General features: G+C 40.3%; 1 protein-coding gene across 3 annotated transcripts in view; it reads left to right on the forward strand.

Annotated features, from left to right (window-relative positions):
* The window catches only part of LOC102416591 (melanoma-associated antigen B16), a 113235-nt gene that overhangs the window by 63297 nt on the left and 30539 nt on the right, over positions 1-19399 (forward strand). Inside the window, exon 1 of one of the 3 annotated variants that reach the window (XM_044936915.1) lies at positions 4854-4875. The exons of the other annotated variants lie outside the window; for them this stretch is intronic. The gene's annotated coding sequence lies outside the window, so the exon portion shown is untranslated. Of the gene's footprint in view, positions 1-4853; positions 4876-19399 lie in introns of those variants that run through there. 3 annotated transcript variants of the gene reach the window in all.

The following is a 19399-nucleotide window of genomic DNA, read 5'->3' on the forward strand; positions in this document are numbered from 1 at the left end:
GTTTATGTGAGAATCATATGTGAATCAGCATTAGACATAAATTAGCCAGAGTATCTTTTCTATTGTCATATATTATGTATAACATTTGTTAGGATTCAAGAGTACCTTTTTTCTATATAAAACTTCAGACTTTCTGTCTTTGTAAGAATTTATCACGTGCTCTGTAGAAGTACTTGGTCAAGTCAGGTTTGAAAGGATTAGTTTTCCTTTCCTCTGGGGAACATTTAAATAAAATGTGTTTCTTCCTGGGAACCAAAGGAATATTTATAGCTTCCAAAAAGGCTGCTATTTAAACTACTTTTTACTATGAACATATAGAATCACACATGTATTAGAATAGCTAGAAATTATTTGCTTGGGCTCCAAAATCACTGCAGATGGAGACTGCACCCATGAAATTAAAAGGTGATTGCCCCTTGGAAGAAAAGCTAAGACAAACCTAGACAGCGTATTAAAAAGCAGAGACATTACTTTGCCGACAAAAGTCCATCTAGTCAAAGCTCTGATTTTTCCAGTAGTCATGTACGGATGTGAGAGTTGGACCATAAAGCAGGCTGAGCACCAAAGAATTGATGCTTTTGAACTGTGGTGTTGGAGAAGACTCTTGAGAGTCCCTTGGACTGCAAGGAGATCCAACCAGTCCATCCTAAAGGAAATCGGTCCCAAATATTCATTGGAAGGACTGATGCTGAAGCTGAAGCTCCAATACTTTGGCCAGCTGATTCAAAGAGCTGACTCATTAGAAAAGATCCTCATGCTGGGGAAGATTGAGGGCAGGAGGAGAAGGGGACGACAGAGGACGAGATGGTTGGATGGCATCACTGACTCCATGGACATGAGTTTGAGCAAGCTCTGGGAGTTGGTGATAGACAGGGAAGCCTGGTGTGCTGCAGTCCATGAGGTTGCAAAGAGTCAGACATGACTGAGCGACCAAACATCAACAAATAACTAAAATGCATGTTAGTTAATGATAAAATTGAGAAAATAAATTAGTCAAAAAAGGGTTATAAATGTTTACATTCATCATTGTAAGGTTTTATTCAGACTTCCTAAGTTTAAACATCTGTGCAGCCACAGGTCTGAAAACTAACCATTCCCCTGCAGTGACTAAGAACATACCTTTGTTTCAGGCAGGTTCAGCTCAAACCTGGCCCCACTATTTTCCTAATTGTGGAATTTTAAACCGTTAATGACCTTTTCAAAGCCATATTATCAGAAACAAAGTCCATGGAAGATATTAACATCTGCCCTCTAAGACTGTTAAAAGGATTGATAGAAATGAGATAATGTACAGTAGGTACTCAATATTTGGCACAAATAGTACAAGCCCATTATCACCACTTTTAACTACATCCACACCAGCTTGCCCCCTCATTGTCACCAGGATTGTCTTTCCTGATTTATTCCCAGGGGAAACATTCGAAATCATTCATGCTAGAAGTATGTTATTTAAATCCCAGAATGGCATTAAAATTCATGGTGTCATGTACATTTTCATTTTACTGTCACTCTAATACTGAGTAATTTTAAATAAATTTCTTCATACTAATTGTTTTTTCTTCTACATGGCATAGTGAATCCATAAATAGTACTATTTGTTCCTGGTGAGGTACCATAAATTGTCCAACATAGCAGAAAATATTTTTATTTAAATATTTTGCTTAAATTTAGAGTGTTTTTAATTTAATAATATTTATTATAACTTAATGATGGCATTATTATGGTATAATATGTAAATATAAATAAAATATAAATTTAGTTTTCTTTCAGTCAGTTCAGTCACTTAGTCATGTCTAACTCTTGGCAACCCCATGGACTACAGCATGCCAGGCTTCCCTGTCCATCATCAACTCCCAGGGCTTGCTCAAACTTATGTCCTTGAGATGGTGATGCCATCCAACCATCTCATCCTCTATTGTCCCCTTCTCCTCTGGCCTTCAATCTTTCCCAGCATAAGGGTCTTTTCCAATGAGTCAGTTATTCGCATCAGGTGGTCAAAGTATTGGAGTTTCAGCTTCAGCATCAGTCCTTCCAATGAATGTTCAGGACTGATTTCCTTCAGGATGGACTGGTTGGATCTCCTTGCAGTCCAAGGGACACTCAAGAGTCTTCTCCAACATGACAGTTCAAAAGCATCAATTTTTTCGTGCTCAGCCTTCTTTATGGTTCAACTCTCACATCCATAAATGACTACTGGAAAAACCAGAGTTTTGACTAGATGGACCTTTGTTGGCAAAGTAATGTCTCTGTTTTTTAATATGCTGTCTAGGTTTGTGATAACTTTTCTTCCAAGGGGCAATTGTCTAAAAATTGCATGGCTGCAGTCACCATCTGCAGTGATTTTGGAGCCCAAGAAAATAAAGTCTGTCACTGTTTCCATTGTTTCCCCATCTATTTGCCATGAAGTGATGGGACTGGATGCCATGATCTTCGTTTTTTGAGTGTTGAGTTTTAAGCCAGTTTTTTCCAATCTATTCTTTCACTTTCATCAAGAGGCTCTTTAATTCTTCTTTGCTTTCTGCCATAAGGAAGGTGTCATCTGCATATCTGAGGTTCTTGATATTTCTCCCTGCAGTCTTGATTCCAGCTTGTGCTCCATCTAGTCTAGCCTGGCATTTCACATGATGTACTCTGCATATAAGTTCAATAAGAAGGGTGACAGTATACAGCCTTTATGTACTCCTTTCCCAATTTGGAACCAGTCCATTGTTCCATGTCCAGTTCCAACTGTTGCTTCTTGACCTTCATACAGATTTCTCAGGAGGCAGGTAATGTGGTCTGGTATTCCCATCTCTTTAAGAATTTTCCAGTCTGTTATGATTCATACAGTCAAAGGCTTTAGCATAGTGAATAAAGCAGAAATAGATTTTTTTCTGGAACTCTCTTGCTTTTTCTATGATGTTGGCAATTTGATCTTTGGTTCTTCTACCTTTTCTAAATCCAGCTTGAACATCTGGAAGTTTTTGGTTCACAGACTGTTGAAGCCTCGCTTGGCGAATTTTGAGCATTACTTTGCTAGCATGTGAGATGAGTGCAATTGTGTGGTAATTTTGAACATTCTTTGGTATTGACTTTCTTTGCGGTTGGAATGAAAACTGACCTTTTCCAGTCCTGTGGCCACTGCTGAGTTTCCCAAATTTGCTGGCATATTGAGTGTAGCACTTTCACAGCATCATCTTTTAGGATTTGAAATAGTCAGCTAGATTTCCATCACCTCCACTAGCTTTGTTTGTAATGATGCTTCAAAGGCCCACTTGACTTGGCATTCCAGGATGTCTGGCTCTAGGTGAGTGATCACACCAAAGCTGTGCGCTGAGGAATTGATGCTTTTGAACTGTGGTGTTGGAGAAGACTCTTGAGGGTTCCTTGGACTACAAGGAGATCAAACCAGTCTATCCTAAAGGAAATCAGTCCTGAATATTCATTTGAAGGACTGATGCTGAAGTTGAAACTCCAATACTTTGGCCACCTGATGTGAAGAGCTGACTCATTGGAAAAGACCCTGATGCTGGGAAAGTTTGAAGGTGGGAGGAGAAGGGGACGACAGAGGATAAGATGGTTGGATGGCATCACCGACTCAATGGACATGAGTTTGAGTAAGTTCTGGGAGTTGGTGATGGACAGGGAATCTTGGCATGCTGCAGTCCATGGGGTTGCAAAGAGTCAGACACGACTGAGTGACTGAACTGAACATCTTTTTTTGTCCAGCGTTGAGGTCCTTTAATGGACTGGAACCTGGTGGTCCGGAGCCGACCGATAAGAATGTAAAGGAAAGAGTAAGAGGCTGATATTCCTTGGTTTACGCAGAAAGCCAATAAAGCCCTTGGCATGGGGTTGCTCTGTTCACGGAGGCCTCAGACGCCCTCTAGATGAGATGCAGGTGCAGAGCACCTTCTCAGGGGGGTCTTAGAAGCCTGGGCAGGAAAGTCAACTCAGAGGGCCTCTGTGCTCCAAAGAAATAGCCTGAGAGAGAGAGAGAAAGAGAAAGAAATACACGGGGACCAGAGCTCTGATGCAGCAAAGGTGTTTTAATCAACATGGTGTGGGCATATATACTGTAGTTATTCTCAGCAAAGATAAAGATTAAAATTCCAGACTTACAAAGCATAGGCAAGCCATATTAAAGAGAGAGAGAGTTGTAAATAATCACTTTTACCATATGGTCCACAAGAAGGAAGAGGGTACTTATCACCATATAGAAAAACTAATGAAGGAAATGCCTGGATCCCTCAGCCCCGGGAGAGGCTTGCCTCTCCTCTTAATTTCTGAATATTCAGGAATTAATAAGGAACAGAGGATTCCTGAGAGATCCAAAACAGCACACAGGAAGCCTCCTGTTAAATGCTTGCTGACAATTTCCTCTATTTTATTATATTTGTAAAATGAAATTTGATTTGTATCCAGTTGTAGGCACTATGATTAAAATGAATCAAGAGTAACACAAAATTGAGGTAATCTGGAAGCAAGTCCAACCATGGGACCTTCTTCCCAGGGTCGTTGGAGATTTACTGGTAACTACAAATTACATCGAGATTGAAGAATCAAAAGGGAATCATTTCTTAAATAGAGAAATTAAGACAAGTATATAGTTTAAAATTAATACAAGTTACAGTATGTAAAGTCTTATTGTAAATTTCCTATGGCTATAACAAAAGGAAGTGGGACATAGGCCTGTATAAAATATGACTGATTATAGACATAGTTACTATGACCATGACTGGTCCCTGTAAAATGTCCAGTCCAAGTTCCAAGTTTTTCGGTGCTCATAGCCAAAGTGTCCCATTGTTTAGGCCTACTCTGTTTATCGAGGACGATTTGAGGAGGAGGAGGGGCTGCCATTCCACTGTGAAGCCAGCCAAGAAGTCCTTTGTCATGGTAATGTTTCATTAGTAACCTTTTACATAATGTTTTTTGTTCTTTCCCTAAAGTTTCAGTAGTGTAAACATGGTTCACAGTAAATAACCCAAGCAGTTATTTGGGTTATTTATAAATAACCCAAGAAGTCCGAAGGTCTTCTTTTGGAGGCAGGACGAAAACCCAAGTTTGTTGGCTGACGTTTATGGGTAGTTTCCCTGGGCCCCTGCACAAGGGAAGGACTTCATATCCTAAAGAAATGTTAATTAGTTTTCCCTCCTTCCCAGGGTGTGAAGGCCCTTTAATGTACTAGGGAGAAGGCATATGTATAGAATCATTAGCTGAAACAATTGGTCCTCTCTCTGTCCATTCGACCACCTGTAATAGAGGGGGGTTGAGTATTAGTCTGAGCTCGAGCAGGGGGAGGTACAGGCCAAAAGACTGAGCATTGCCAGGAGAATGTATTCAGGACTCTGAGACAATCCCTGTTGAGAGACCAAATTTTCAGCTCAATTAGTAAGGGTTTTTATTTGTCCCCAAGTGGGGAGATCATAGGGGTGATGCCGCCAAGGGTGGTGCTTCCTGGAGATCTTTAGAGCCGCCATGGCCCATATTGGAATTTCTTCCTCCTTGGAAGAATGGAGATGGGACAACAACAGGGTCCTTGTTGTCCCGTCTCCATTTTGAAGGCCGGGGACCCCCTTGGGTCTAATCTTCTGAAGAGGAAGCCTTGTGAGTTCGTTGGATCCATCTGGGGAAATACAAGCATACCCCTTTGCCTGTAAGATTAGTTTCCCAAATTTCTGTTGTTTCGTTAACCCGTCTTGGTACCAAATGGGCAGAGGAGAAGTGTCCTTCAATTCCTCGAAATGCCTTTTTGCTCTCATTAAGATATCTCCCTGTGGTAAGTTTAAAAAATTTAAAACAAATAAAGCTGTATTAACAATAGTTATAGGTTTAGAAAATATGTTGGAATCTAGTAAAGTCTGCTTTAGATAATGAAGACAGTAGTGTTCCTGTGTATTCCCCCTTTTAAAATTTTTTTTATTTGCAACTTTAGCGTGTGATGTGCTCGTTCGACTATGCCTTGTGCCTGTGGATTATAAGGAATACCTGTAATATGTTTAATAGAAAAAGATTGTAAAAATTGTTTAAAGTGTCTAGAAATATAGGCAGGGCCATTGTCTGTTTTTATAGAACTAGGAGTTCCCATTACAACAAAACAAGCTAATAAGTGAGTTATAACGTGTTGTGTAGCCTCACCATGAAGAGGTGTGGCCCAAATAAAAGAAGAATTAGTATCGATACAGACATGCAAGAAAGAAGATAGAGAGAGTTCAGGGAAATGAGTTACATCCATTTGCCATGGTTCATTAGGTTGCAAACTGTGAGGATTAATACCTTGTGCAATGGGTCAAAGATGTAGGGGTCTACAAGTAGAGCAATTACTAATAATTTCTTTAGCCTGGCAGTATGGGATTTTCCATAGCTGGTGTAGGGAGCCAGCATTGTTATGCAACAGAACATGCTGTTCCTCTGGAGTAGCAAAGGAAACCAGTTTATCAGCTTGTTCATTATCATAAGTCATGGGGCCCGGAAGACAAGAACTTGTTCGAATATGTGTAATATAAATGGGAGAATTGAGGTTTCTAACAACAGATTGTAGTTCGAAAAAGAGTTGTTGAATAACAGGTTGATTGGAGTTTATGGTGGAGGTTTCTATATTTTTTAACACAAAAACAGAATATATAGAGTCAGAGAATATATTAATGGGGTAAGGATGTAGGCAAATAACTTAAATAAGAGCATGTAATTCATTTTGTTGAGCAGAATGAAATTTAGTATAAAAGTCTTTATATTCCTTAAGAGACCAGAATGAAGCTTTGGCATTTTCAGTCCCATCTATATAAAAAACCTCGGCCTGTGGTATAGGCTGTGAGCTGATAATGCAAGAAATAATAAATTCAGTATTTTTGAAGAAATTCCACAGCTTACCAGAAGGATAATGAAATGAAATTTCTCCAAAATATTCCAGATATACCAATTTTGAGGAATAGTGGTAGGTGATGGGATTCCAGGTTGTAATACACCCATAGGTTTCATAGATGCATTAACTTTTCTAAGGTCTGTTAGGAGATGCCATTTGTTAGATTTCTTTTTTATAACAAAAATAGAGTTCCAAGGAGAACAAGATTCTTAAATATGCTTTAATTCTAGTTGTGTATCTATAAGTTTCTTAGCCACCTGTAATTTCTTTTTTGTGAGGGGCCACTGCTCTGTCCAAATAGGCTCGTCATTCTTTTAAGTTATTTTAATAATTGTATTGTTTGTTAAATGAGCAGTGGCCCTTAGGAAAAATGTGGAATGTATATCTGAGTTTGCCATATCTTATATCTTTTTATTAAAAGCATATATCTTATCTTTGTTAGCAACTATGAAGTGTCTTGTATATTAGCATTTTATAGATTGGTGAATATATTTATTATATTATATTATAATATATATTCATTATATATATTTATATATATCAATATATTATACATTATATATTTATTAATAGTTTAAAATCTCTTTAGTTTTTCTGTAAGAAAAACTTTTTGTAAGAGGAAATTAATGTTTAGTAATTAATGTTTTAAAATCTTATTTTATTTGGAAATGACCTAGCTATTTAATAAACTTTTATTATTTAGTTTAGTACAACTCTAGAAATTTAAGTTATCTCAAACATAAGAGATTATTTTAGATAGAGTTTTGAGATAAAAACTTTTAGATAAACTCTATCTAAGGCAGTGGCACCCCACTCCAGTACTCTTGCCTGGAAAATCCCATGGATGGAGGAGCCTAGTAGGCTGCAGTCCATGGGGTCGCTAAGAGTCGGACACGACTGAGGGACTTCACTTTCACTTTTCACTTTCATGCATTGGAGAAGGAAATGGCAACCCACTCCAGTGTTCTTGCCTGGAGAATCCCAGGGACGGGGGAGCCTGGTGGGCTGCCGTCTATGGGGTCGCACAGAGTCGGACACGACTGAAGTGGCTTAGCTTACATAAAGAGTTACCTTTTTGTTGACAAATTTAGTTTACCTTAAACCTAGGCATAATAAAAGTATTATATAATGTTGATGACTTAAGACATGTCTTAATTAGATTAGCAAACAATTTTATTTAAATTATATTTATATTTAAATAAACATTATATTTAATATTAAATATTTTTTAGTTCACGTGAATTTGGATTTAAATAGAGCTCATTAACTTCATATTATCTAAAAACAAAGCTGGTATATCGATGGCAGCACTGCCGGATGTTGAGTGTTTCAGGTAAAAGATGGAATTTGCCCCAGGTTTTTGTTGAAGGGGACCTGGGGGGATCCCCTGCTTGGAGTTTCCTGGAATAGGTTTTCCTTCAATGTCAAATTTAGACTTACAATCTTTGGCCCAATGTATTCCTCTACAGCAGCAAGGGCAGATTTTTGGAGGTTTTTTATTTTTATTTTTTCCTTTATTTTTTTTTTTTTTAGCTTTCTTAGGGCAGCCCCTTTTTAAATGGTTCTTATTTCCACTTGTAAAGCATCCTTCATTTCCCTTTCTTAAGGCAGCAACCATTGTTTCAGCTAGCATTTGCATCTTTTGAGTTTCTAATCCTAGATTGCCACAAGCCTTCAAATAATCAATAATAGTCCCTGTCTCACGAATTGGAGCTATGGCTTTTTGACATTCCTGATTTGCATTTTCATAAGCAAGTAATTTCTCTAGTTGCCTTTTGGCTTCTTCTCCAATTACAGTATGGGAAATAGCAGTTTGTAATCTACCTAAAAAATCAGCATACGTTTCATTGGGCCCCTGTAATATTTTAGTATAGCTACCTGTAGGCTCCCCTTGAGGAGTAATTCGATCCCAAGCTTCAAGGGCCACTTTTTTTAATTGTTCATGTAACAAGGGAGGGCACTGTATTTGAGCTTCTATAGCGTCAAATTGTCCTGTGCCAGTTAGCATTTCAAAAGTAATTTGATTTTGAGGAGCGCCAGCTCGAGCATTTCTGTTAGCATGTTCTCTGGCTATATCATGAAACCACATCATCCATTGAAGATATTCTCCTGATTTAAGGAGAGCTTTTATTAAAGTTCGCCAATCATGGGGAATAAAATTTCCAGTAGAGGATGTTATAGAATTTAGAAGTACTTTCGTAAAAGGTGAATGTGGCCCGTACATAGTTATAGCTTTTTTAATTTGTTGCATGTGATAGAAGTTAATACCCTCATATTGAAGCATTATGTGCCCTTGAGCATCAGGATTTCTTAAAATTGGAAAGGCAGAGAAACCATCAGCTTCAGAGACCTGTGATTCAAAGCCAGCAATTCAGAGAGCCTCTGTTGTGAAGGATATTGAGTAGGTAAATTATTGTTATTCAGAAAGGTGTTGTTGGTTTTAATATCAAAAGGTGTCTTAGGGGAGTAGTTGCCAGAATCATTAGGTTCTAGCATGGGAGAGATGTTGGGATTTGTGTCCGCTGGCAGGGGAGGAGTGCTTGGAGCAACCAGGGCAGGGCTTGTAGGAAAATTCTGAAATATTTTATGTTGTTCTAATTGGGCCTTTCATAAGGTATCATCATCTAATTAACATTCATGTAATAAGTGTTCTGCCTGTTGCTGAGTATTAGGAGGGCTAGAATTATCTTGTAATTGCAAAATCATGGCTTCAATACGAGCCCACAGGGGCCAAAAATCTATCAGGATATTTTTTCCCTGTTTGGCGGCACGTTCAGCATTCTCTGTGGCCCAGCGCCAAATTTCTAAATCAAAACTACCTTCTTCAGGGAACCAAGGGTTGCATTCAACCACTGTCTGAAGGCAAGCCTCTATTTGCTGAGGCAAAACTGAAAATCCCTGAACTTTAAATAAATGCTGAAGTAAAGTAGAAAAGTGAAGGGGCTTTCCAGCCGTTTGACCCATGTCTTAGTACTTACCAGCCTCAATAGGCCCTCGAGGTCACTACGTCCAATCTGCCAAGTGTACCAGGCTTGTGTTCGGGCACCACTTGTTGAGGTCCTTTAATGGACTGGAACCTGGTGGTCTGGAGTCAACCAATAAGGAAGTAAAGGAAAGAGTAAGAGGCTGATATTCCTTGGTTTACGCAGAAAGCCAATAAAGCCCTTGCACGGGGCTTGCTCTTTTCACGGAGGCCTCAGGTGCCCTCTCAATAGGGTGAAGGCACAGAGTGCCTTCTCGAGAGGGTCTTAGAAGCCTGGGCAGGAAAGTGAACTCAGAGGGCCTCTGAGAAATAGCCTGAGAGACAGAGAGAGAAAGAGAAAGAAAGACAGGGGGACCAGAGCTCTGATGGAGCAAAGATGTTTTAATCAACATGGTGTGGGCATATATACTATAGTTACTCTCAGCAAAGATAAAGATTAAAATTCCAGACTTAAAAAACATAGCCGATCCATATTAGAGAGAGAGTTGTAAATAATCACTTTTACCATATGGTCCACAAGAAGGAAGAGAGTACTTATCACCGTATAGAAAAACTAACGAAGGAAATGCCTGGATCCCTCAGCCCCAGGAGAGGCTTGAATATTCAGGAATGAATAAGGAACAGAGGATTCCTGAGAGATCCAAAACAGCACACAGGAAGCCTCCTGTTAAATGCTTTCTGACAGTCTGGTTCTGTGTATTCTTGCCACCTCCTCTTAATATCTTCTGCTTATTAGATCCATACTGTTTATGACCTTTATTGTGCCCGTATTTTCATGAAACATTCCCTTATTATCTCTGATTTTCTTGAAAAGATATCTAGTCTTTCCATTCTATTGTTTTCTTCTATTTCTTTGCATTGATCACTGAGGAAGACTTTCTTTTCTCTCCTTGATATTCTTTGGAACTCTGCATTCAGATGGGTATATCTTTCCTTTTCTCCCTTGTCTTTAGTTTTAATATAAACTAAAACACATTTAAAATTAAAATATAATATTAAGGCAAAGAGTATTAGTATTACCACCTGCATGTCCCTTTTCTTTTATAACATTTTTTTAATAATAATCTTACCAATGATGGTGACTGCAGCCATGAAATTAAAAGACGCTTGCTCCTTGGAAGAAAAGTTATGTCCAACCTAGATAGCATATTCAAAAGCAGAGACATTACTTTGCCAACAAAGGTCCGTCTAGTCAAGGCTATGGTTTTTCCAGTGGTCATGTATAGATGTGAGAGTTGGACTGTGAAGAAAGCTGAGCACCAAAGAATTTATGCTTTTGAACTGTGTTGTTGGAGAAGACTCTTGAGAGTCCCTTGGACTGCAAGAAGATCCAACCAGTCCATTCTGAAGGAGATCAGCCCTGGGATTTCTTTGGAAGGACTGATGCTAAAGCTGAAACTCCAGTACTTTGGCCACCTCATGCAAAGAGTTGACTCATTGGAAAAGACTCTGATGCTGGGAGGGGTTGGGGGCAGGAGGAGAAGGGGACGACAGAGGATGAGATGGCTGGATGGCATCACTGACTCGATGGACGTGAGTCTGAGTGAACTCCGGGAGTTGGAGATGGACAGGGAGGCCTGGTGTGCTGTGATTCATGGGGTCGCAAAGAGTTGGACACGACTGAGTGACTGAACTGACTGACTTACCATGTATAAAGTGCCCATGTGACCATGCAATATAACTTGTTAGATTTCTGTATCATGTGCTTCGTGGAAGAATGTGTCAAGTCAGTTTTGTCTATGTTGGTTATGAAACCAAGCAGGACTGTGTGGGGCTCCTGGGCACAGAAACCTTTCTGTGTTCTCCATTCCTTGTTTGTAGGGAACAGACTCCAGCCCCTGTGACCTTCCCAGAGTTTCAAAAGGCAGATTTGAATAACAGCTAATCAGGGAAGGGAAGTGATGCAGGGACAAGGGAGGAGACCCCCTGAGGCCAGATTAAAGGAGTGCAGGTCCTTCTCACACCCTGATCCTTATCAGCAACCATATCCTTGTACCATTGCTATAAAAGTCCTCACCAAATCCCCCTCAATTGGGACACATTTTTTCAGGGCTGAGCCTGTTGTGTCCTCCTTCGCCTGGCAAAGCAATAAAACTATTGTTTTCTGCTTCACCCAAAATTCAGTCTCTGAAATTTGATTTGGCACTAGCTCACAGAGGCTGAGTTTTCAGTCAGCATCAGTTGTTACTACTTTGAGGAACATTTGAAATCAAATGCTATCTTAAACTGATTTTTTATTTCCATTTTTTTTCCTTTAATCCTTTATCATTTTACATCCATTCAGCAGTGCTTCGTCCATTCGTTCATTTGGTAGTTGTCTTGGGTAGCTGCTTATGGATTGTTCCTAAGTGTTGGCAGATTCTGGGTATGTGGTTTATTAAGGGGGCTTCCCAGGTGGCACTAGGGTAAAGAACCTGCCTGCCAGTACAGTAGATATAAGAGCTGTGGGTTCAATTCCTGGATCAGGAAGATCCCCTGGAGGAGGAAATAGCAACCCACTCCAGTATTCTTGCCTCGAGAATCCCATGGACAGAGAAGCCTAGCAGGCTGCAGTCCATGGGGTCACAGAGTCAGACACGACTGTCCTAAGGGAAAAAACAACAAACAGCGGAGTAGGGGAAACAAACAGAGAATCAGTCACCTTGAATAAAAGTGACATTTCAAAGTTCAAGCCTCACCATTATACTGTGGATTCTCAGGAACTGAAATTGCACAATTGAGTTTTTAGACTATCTGAGGCAAGGGAGCTGGACTTTTAAACTCCCATACTACATGAGCATCGGCTTTGACTGAAGGGCACAAAAACTCCCAGGCACTTCAGGCTTTGAACAGCTACAGGAGAACAAGGGAGGTTCTCTGAAGAAGTTTACAGGCATCAGCTTAGGACTGTCAACAAAAATTAACTAGTCAACCTGAGAAAGAAATGAGAATTTTATTCAAGCCAAATTGAGGATTATAACCCAAGAACAGCCTCTCAGAAAGCCCCAAGAACTGTTCCATTGGTTAAAAGTCAAAGCATTCTTAATATTAGTTTTTGAGACAGGAGCTGCACATCAAAGTACTTACTATTGACAGTTTTTACACAATCTAGGGAGTAGTGGATCATGTATCATCCTGGCCCCTTTCAGGATTCAGAAGGAATGCTTTCTTTTGAGGAGTTGTCTTGTTGATGCTAGGAGAATGTTGTTTTTTATGGTTGAGCAGGTATTTTTGCTGATGAGGGAGGTTTGGTCAATGCATAATGCAGAACACAATGCACAGTAGAGGGGAGAGAGGGGCCAGAGGGCAGTGAAATTTTTTTTGTGTTTAAATTTTTCTTAAAAAAAAACATAAATAAATAAATTTTTCTTGTCTTGCCATAAAATATTAATTTTATTTCATGGAAGTAAGATTGTGGAAGCTGGAGGATAGGAGCATTTCACAGGTGATCTGGGCTGAATATTGATAACATTTGCTAGAGTGGTCTTTTTTTCTTTCTGAAGTTGTTAGAACAAAAAAAAATTTTTTTTTTTTGATTCAGTGACAGCATTGGTGATGACACCATAAATAAAATATTTTATTTGATCTAGATAATTATTGGTTAAAAACAGATGCTTAGGTAGTGGAATATTTGGATATTATGTTTAGCATAAATATACTGTAAGCAATACTACTAATTTGTGATGTCAAGGAATTTTAAGCTTTATTTGTAAGGAGAACAACACAGAAAATAGTCACACATATTTATTTTCTATTGCTGCCATACCGAATAAGCATAAGCTCAAGGGCTTAAAATATCCACTTACTGTCTCACAGTTATGTATGTCAGAAGTCCAATATAGCATGACTGGGTTTTCTACTCAGGTCTCACAAACTGAAGTCAAGGAATTAACCAAAACTACAGTGCACCCCACTCCAGTACTCTTGCCTGGAAACTCCCATGGACGGAGGAGCCTGGTGGGCTGCAGTCCCTGGAGTCTCGAAGAGTCGGACAGGACTGAGCGACTTCACTTTCACTTTTCACTTTCATGCATTGGAGAAGGAAATGGCAACCCACTCCAGTGTTCTTGGCTGGAGAATCCCAGGGACGGGGGAGCCTGGTGGGCTGCCGTCTATGGGGTCACACAGAGTCGGACACGACTGAAGTGACTTAGCAGCAGCAGCACAGTGCTTATCTGAGGCTTGGGTAGGTCCTTTTCTAAACACAGTGGTTGTTGTTAGAATTTATTTTCTTTTTGTCAGGGGAGTGTAATCTCCTTGGTTCTGTCTCATCACAACAAAGATTTGAAGCGAGGGACATTAAAGCCCTTGGTGCGTCACAGCTCTTGGACAGTCCATGTTATAGTTCTTGGACAGATCATTTTTATTTCGAAAATAAAGGAAAATACATCCTTGAGGTGTGAGGGCATGCTGACCCAAAAGATACAAAGAGGAGAGAGAGAGAGTGTGTGCATGTGGGGGAGAGAGAGAGACCCCCTGGCCCTTTGGCTCCTCTTTTTATGTGTTTTTTCCTCCCCCTGGGCCTGCCCTACATAAATTGGGCCAGCCAGGAGTGCTGTTTGTCCCACCTGAGGCCCTCACTCTGGTCCTCAGACCTTTCTTTGTTCTATTTTCGTGGGCTTTTCCTTTCCTTGTCTTTTAGCCACTGCCATTCTGGACTCCTGTTTCCTATTCTAACTACATAACATTTTGTTTGTGGAACTTAGGCCTATTTTCTTGTTGGCAGTCAGGCAGGGGTGGCTGTCTGTTGTTAAAGGCCTCCTGCTCACAAGCCATCTTACAAGATGGCATTTTATACCTTCTTCCTTCAGGTTAGCAGGAGTACCTCTTTTCTGACTGCCACACATCCAGAGAAACTCTACTGTTTAGCTTCTCACCTGATTGAGTTAGGCCCACATAGATAGTTTCCATATCTTAAGATAAACTGACTTGTGACTTCAATTACTTCTGTAAAAATCTTTCCCTAGGAGGACATAAATTACTGTTTGATTGAACAACCAGGGGGCTGAAATCTTGGGGGACCATCTTTAGAATACTCCCTGTCACAGTATACAGATACAAATTAATACTCATGGAAATTTGATGTATGTGCTTAGGATGCAGAGAATAGAATGACTGGTTTGATAAAGGGTTTTAAAAACTTTTTTCAGTGTAGTGAATTTTGCACAAAATTTTGAAGAATGTTAAATGTTAAATAGATAATGCACTCTGTAAGGAGGAAATAGCATATATAGGAATATTAAAGAAATAACAGTGTAGTTATATGTAACAAATGTATAGGTTTAATATCCCTGATAACTCCTTGTGTTGTAGCCACGCATTCTGGGAAACAAAGTCACTCAGAAGGACAATGCAGATAGTGGAGTGCAGTTTATTACACCGGCAGGCCCAAGGCAGAGTCTCCTCTTAGCCAAGGACCCTGACCAGTTTTTCTGAAAACCTTATATACCCTAAGTGTACATGCCCAAATCCACCTCCCCAAATTCCCTGAAACTAGTCTGAACAAGGAGAAGGCAATGGCATTCCACTCCAGTACTCTTGCCTGGAAAATCCCATGGACAGAGGAGCCTGGTAGGCTGCAGTCCATGGGGTTGCAAAGAGTTGGACACGGCTGAGCGACTTCACTTTCACTTTTTACTTTCATGCATTGGAGAAGGAAATGGCAACCCACTCCAGTGTTCTTGCCTGGAGAATCCCAGGGATGGGGGAGCCTGGTGGGCTGCCCTCTATGGGGTCGCACAGAGTAGGACACGACTGAAGCGACTTAGCAGCAGCAGCAGCAGTCTAAACAAAGGAAAAGAAAGATACAATCAAAGTTAACCCATGATTCATATGCCTTAAGCCTAGGTTCTGTCTGTTTCCTCCTTCACTTGTATTAGAGATAAGATATTTATCTTAGTTTTGTGAGGAGTGAGTTAAAGTAGTGGTAGGAAGTTGGTGAGATAAATTTAGTTTTTAAATTAATTGATAAAACAAGTTTACATCACTGTTTCTGCAATATGTATACTGACTTTCTCTTTTCTTTCCCACATACAACAATCATATGTGCATGTGCACACAAATGTGGACAGATGCATACATCTGCACACACATACACATTCACTGGTATAGTGTAGTGTAGTGCATGCTTAGTCTTGTCTGACTCTTTGAAACCCTATAGACTGTAGCCCGCCGGGCTCATCTGTCCATGGGATTCTCCAGGCAAGAATACTGGAGTGGGTTGCCATTTCCTCCTCCAGGGGATCTTCCAAACCCAAAAAGAAGTTTCTTAGTCCATTGATTATACATCTATCACAAGGCATCCAGTTGCACAGTCATTCAGTAAACTATTCCAATAAATAAATTGACTCTCTGCTCAGTTAGAAAATTTGTCACTCAGTGGCTGGGCTAATCCACAACTGAAAAAATAGATTATGCTCTTGTGAGGAAAAAGAAGAATGATAGGAATCAAAGGACTGTTCTAAACGAGTAATGTAAACAGAATTTGAAATTTTTATCATGGCAGCAACAAAACTGGAAATATTTGAAAGTTGAATTAAGTTTCTGAAGGGTACCAGAATATGCCACTGCAAAATACACCTCTTTGAAGTAAGAATTGTTTAGAGCTGATTGCTTTGAGAAACTGCAGACACAGGAAAAACCCTGAAAACAGAGTAGAATTTACTCTGTAATGGGAATCTACATTTATAAAAAAAATTTGCATTTTTAAAAAGGAGGCCTTGCTGGAAAGACAGTTCTTATCAGAGATAACTTTTTCACCTGAGAGACTTACCTGCAGGGCTGGGCATCTTTTGTTGACCACACATTTTCTTCTTTTACCTTTTCATGAATTGCCTATCCCCAACCCCCAACAACATTTTTCCTTTGTCTTTAGCTGAAAATGGGATTTAAGGTGGTACCTTGGGCAATTTGAGGTAGCAACTCAGTTTTCCTGATATCTTCTAGGTATACAAGAGGTATACACATTAATAAACTTTTTCCTCTTGTTAATCCATTTTTTATTACAGGGAGTCTTAGCCAAGAATTCAGAAGGATAGGGAGAAAACGATTCAGCATATGCTTCATTCAGCAAAGAACTTATTAATTATCGTCCAAGGATTATGAGGACTGGAATAAAGTCTGGCTCCAAATTAAGGACAAGAGAATGGCAGGGGAAGCAACCATCGGTTAATTGGAAGAGGGCAATGAAACCACTAAAATCTCAGTGATTTTGAAACAGGAGGGAAGGGGCCAGGGCACAACTGTTAAAAGAATAACATAGCCATAGGACATGACAAAAACTGATTAGAACCAACTAGATCCAAGATGGGCTTCCCTTGCAGCTCAGTCGCCTGAAGTGCAGGAGACCTGGCTTCAATCCCTGGATTGGGAAGATCCCCTGGAGAAGGGAATGGTGACCCACTCTAGTATCCTTGCCTGGGAAATCTCATGGACAAAAGAGACTGGTGGGCTGCAGTCCATGGGGTCGCAAAGAGTCGGGCACAACTGAGTAACTAACACTTACTTAGATCCAAGATGGTGGAAGAATCGACATCTAATGGACCTTGAGTTTCATTATATCCTCATTGTTTTACATCAACATACCCACAGGTGACACTACAGTTTCATGGATGAACATAAAAGATCAAAAAGTGGGCAGTGGCCCAATTCCTAGAAATCCCTACCCCTTCCCTCACTTATTAGCCTATGAAATTGTTCACCTCTATACAAACTGATAACCCTCAAACCCTGTGGCCTCTTGCTTTCTGAGATGGCCACACTCTGTGAAGTATGTTTCCCTCTAAATAAATCCACTTCTTACCTATCACGTTGTCTCTAACTGAATTCTTTATACATTGAATTCTTTGAGACATCAAGAACCTGAGATTCATTAAGTCCTGAGACCAGATGTGTGTTTTCAATTAAAAGACCATGGGTTAGAGTTTGAATTTGGGTTGCAGTTTCAAAGTGTTTCAGTCTGGCTAATGTATCTTAGGTCTTAATGTAAATTAGTTAATAGACCAATTACTGTAAAGTTCAGTGGACTGATTTGAGGCTATTGGAGGACAATGGTGAATCAAGGATTGTTTTTGCATCCAGGTCCCTGTGCCTGACACACTGTAAGGCCAAAAAGACATAAACATCTGAGGTTTGAGCAAAGGAAGTGTTGCAGGAAGACAGATCCCTTCCAGGGCCCAGAAGTAGGCTCTTGTCTAACACTTGAAAATGAATTGTTCGAGGAGACACATGCTAACAAAGTAAGAGACTTTATTGGGAAGAGGCTTCTGGGAGGAGGGCAGGAGGGTAACAAAACCCAGGAGAACTACTCTGCCATGTGGCTCACAGTTGCGGGTTTTATGGTAATGGGATTAGTTTCTGGGTTGTCTCTGACCAATCATTCTGACTCAGGGTCCTTCCTGGTGGCACATGTATCACTCAGCCAAGATGGATTCCAGACATAAGGATTCTGGGAGGTTGGTAGGACACATGGACTGGTGTCACCTCTCTGTTTTTGCTCTTTCCTGAATTCTTCTGGTTGGTGGTAGCTGGTTTGTTCTGCATTCCTTACCAGGACCTCCTGTTGTAAGATAATTCATGCAAGTGATTATTATCACATCTGGTTAGGATGGGCACTTTTGGTCAGTGGTTCACCTAACAAAAGGTTTATTGCATGGGGCCAAGCAAGTAGAATGGGCAGCTTGTTCTCAAAAGGCCCAAACTCCCTGAAGGTTTTCAGGGAAGAGTTTTTAAAGGCAGTATTTGGAGTTGTCACCAAACTTAAGTTTTTGTGTGCCCAATGCATGTTGAAGCCAAACAAACTGAAACGTCAAGAGTTTGGAGCAGATAAACGTTTACTGCAGGGCCATGCAAGCAGAATGGGTGACTCATGCCCCCCCCCCCCCCCCCCCCCCCCCCCCCCCCGCCAAGCCCAAACTCCCCCAAGGGTTTCAGGAAAGTGCTTTTAAATGCAATGTGAGAGAGGGGCATCCCCAGGTATGTGATCAACTCATGCACAATTCTCTGATTAATTGATAGTGAGTTCACAGGATGGTGTCACAGGAGTTAAAGTTATTAGTCCTTAGGCTCCAGAAGGTCTGGGGAGCTTTGTCCATATGATCATCAAGTAGTTAAATAGGTGGTGATTTTTAGCATCTGAAAAACTCAGGAAATATGCATAAAATACTATCTTGGTACTTCAGTGAGGAGCTACAGCAGAGGATGTGGGTAGAGTCTGTCTGTTTAGGGAAGACCCCATAGGGTCCTGCTCAGTTACAGGGTGGCTGCTACAGGGTATATGACTTTTTTCTGACTGGTTGATGGTGAGGTAACAGGGTGATAGTCCAGAAATCTCAATCATCAGTCTTCTGGTTCTAGGGTCTCATCATGTAGTTAACATTCTCCACCTGGGTGGGCGCCTTAGTTCCTGCAAAACCCAAAGATACACATCCATCTGTTATGTATATCCCTTGAGAAGGCACTAGGATTCTGTTTTATCTCTGAATTATTGTTTCTGGATTGCTTTTCCTTTGTGTCTGCATTCCCTCACTTCCCCTAATTAGTAACTGCTTGAATCTTCTCTTTGAAACTCTGGGAAGGTCTAGGAGACTAAAGCCTAT

The sequence above is a fragment of the Bubalus bubalis genome, chromosome X, assembly GCF_019923935.1.
Source record: "Bubalus bubalis isolate 160015118507 breed Murrah chromosome X, NDDB_SH_1, whole genome shotgun sequence".
Lineage (NCBI taxonomy): Eukaryota > Metazoa > Chordata > Mammalia > Artiodactyla > Bovidae > Bubalus > Bubalus bubalis.